Source organism: Rhagoletis zephyria, unplaced genomic scaffold (genome assembly GCF_001687245.7).
Source record: "Rhagoletis zephyria isolate East Lansing unplaced genomic scaffold, Rhagoletis_zephyria_1.1 Rzeph_scaffold_05111, whole genome shotgun sequence".
Taxonomy (NCBI): domain Eukaryota; kingdom Metazoa; phylum Arthropoda; class Insecta; order Diptera; family Tephritidae; genus Rhagoletis; species Rhagoletis zephyria.
In genome coordinates this window covers 9,859-12,183 of record NW_016162194.1, presented here as the reverse complement: position 1 = coordinate 12,183, position 2,325 = coordinate 9,859, and the positions used below count along the sequence as shown (strand labels likewise).

At 39.6% G+C, this 2,325-nt stretch overlaps 1 protein-coding gene across 2 annotated transcripts in view; it reads right to left on the bottom strand.

Annotated features, from left to right (window-relative positions):
* The window catches only part of Agpat2 (1-Acylglycerol-3-phosphate O-acyltransferase 2), a 16,682-nt gene extending 15,731 nt beyond the window's left edge, over window positions 1-951 (bottom strand). For both annotated transcript variants that reach the window (XM_017627215.1, XM_017627216.1), the window contains exon 1: window positions 920-951. The gene's annotated coding sequence lies outside the window, so the exon portion shown is untranslated. The remainder of the gene's footprint in view (window positions 1-919) is intronic.
* Between the last annotated feature and the right edge of the window lie 1,374 nt (window positions 952-2,325).

Sequence of the window (2,325 nt, the reverse complement as noted above, 5' to 3'; positions counted from 1 at the left end):
TTGCGGAAGATTTACGGTCCTTTACGCGTTGGCGACGGCGAGTACCGCAGACGATGGAACGATGAGCTGTATGAGCTTTACAACAATATGGACATAGTGCAGCGAATTAAAATACAGCGGCTCCGCTGGCTTGGTCATGTCGTTCGAATGGACACCGACGCTTCAGCTCTGAAAGTATTCAACTCGGAACCCGCTGGTGGTAGCAGAGGAAGAGGGAGGCCCACACTGCGATGGAAAGATCAGGTGGAAAAGGACTTGGCTTCACTTGGCGTTTCCAATTGGCGTCAGTTGGCACAGAGGAGAAACGACTGGCGTGCTTTGCTGAACTCGGCTAAAATCGCTTAGGCGGTTACAGCGCCAAAAAAGAAGAAGAAGAAGATGAGGTTGCTCCTATAGCTGCATTATTACATCTATTCTGTGTGTTGCAATATCCACGGAAGCAGCAGTTATGAAGAAAATGATTTAAAAATATTAGACAAATTCTCTACTTATATGTTTGGCTTTCATTTGTGTTATTTTTCCAACGTCAAAAGCTAGACTTTTTTTTTAAAGTTGGTATACCAAAAAATACGAAACACGTTTTCTGTCAGATAGCTAACATGGCGGATAAGAAGAAGAAGTGAAACTACCCGGAAAAAAAGAATCTTATATGCTAATCTAGGCAAAAAGCTAACTACGTACCAAATTTAAAGCAAATCAGACCATAACTGCAATTTTTTCGAATAGATCGGTCCCTGGTCCACTTCCCGGAAAAAAATATCCTATGTGCNTATGCTAATCTAGGCAAAAAGCTAACTACGTACCAAATTTAAAGCAAATCAGACCATAACTGCAATTTTTTCGAATAGATCGGTCCCTGGTCCACTTCCCGGAAAAAAATATCCTATGTGCTAATCTGGGCAAAACCCTACCTACGCACCAAATTTTAAGCAAATCGGACCATAACTATGATTTTTTCGAATAGATCGGTCCCTGGTCCACCGGAGGGTTTTCCCAAAATTTTCTTTCGTATAAACCTTCTCCTGGCAATTACGAACAACTGAAAAAGAAAAATTTCCCAAATCGGCCCAACCGTTCTCAATTGATGAATCACTATAAATATTTCACACCATTTTTATATATATAGATAGATATGTATGTATATGAGAACATATTACATGGAACTGCATTTGACATAACTCGGCTTTGGAGCCAGCTATCGGGCTTATTTTATGCTAGGTGTATTTATCCTAATGTAGCGAATGTATATTCTGAGTTTGAAGCACATCGGACAATAAACGCGATTTTTTAGTATAGCTCCACCCCTGCGCCACATATCCGAAAAGATAAAAGTTTGTGCACTCCTCCTTCGAAACACCTTTCCAACAAAGTAACAATCATCCGAATCGGTAAAGAAACATAGCAGAAAGTTGTTCAAAATTATTCATGCTTGCCTATTTATATATGGATATATGAGAACATATTGCATGGAACTGAATGTGACATAGCTCGGCTTTGGAGCCAGCTATCGGGCTTATTTTATGCTAGGTGTATTTATCCTAATGTAGCGAATGTATATTCTGAGTTTGAAGCACATCGGACTATAAAAGCGATTTTTTAGTATAGCTCTACCCCTGCGCCACCTATCGGAAAAGTTAAAAGTTTGTATACACCTCCTCCGAAACACCTTTCCAACAAAGCAGCAATCATTCGAATCGGTTAAGAAACATAGGAGAAAATTGTTCCCAATTATTCATGCTTGCCTATTTATATATAGATGTAGCGAATGTATATTCTCAGTTTGAAGCACATCGGACTATAAATGCGATTTTTTAGTATAGCTCGACCCCTGCGCCACCTATCGGAAAAGTTAAAAGTTTTTGCACTCCTCCTCCGAAACACCTTTCCAACAAAGCAACAATCATTCGAATCGGTTAAGAAACATAGGAGAAAATTGTTCCCAATTATTCATGCTTGCCTATTTATATATAGATGTAGCGAATGTATATTCTCAGTTTGAAGCACATCGGACTATAAATGCGATTTTTTAGTATAGCTCGACCCATGCGCAAAAATTGGAAAAGTTAAAAGTTTTTGCACTCCTCCTCCGAAACACCTTTCCAACAAAGCAACAATCATTCGAATCGGTTAAGAAACATAGGAGAAAATGCGATCTTTTAGTATAGCTCGACCCCTGCGCCACCTATCGGAAAAGCTAAAAGTTTGTGCACACCTGCTCCAAAACAACTTTCCAACAAAGCAACAATCATTCGAATCGGTTAAGAAACATAGGAGAAAATGCGATCTTTTAGTATAGCTCTACCCCTGCGCCACCTATCGGAAAAG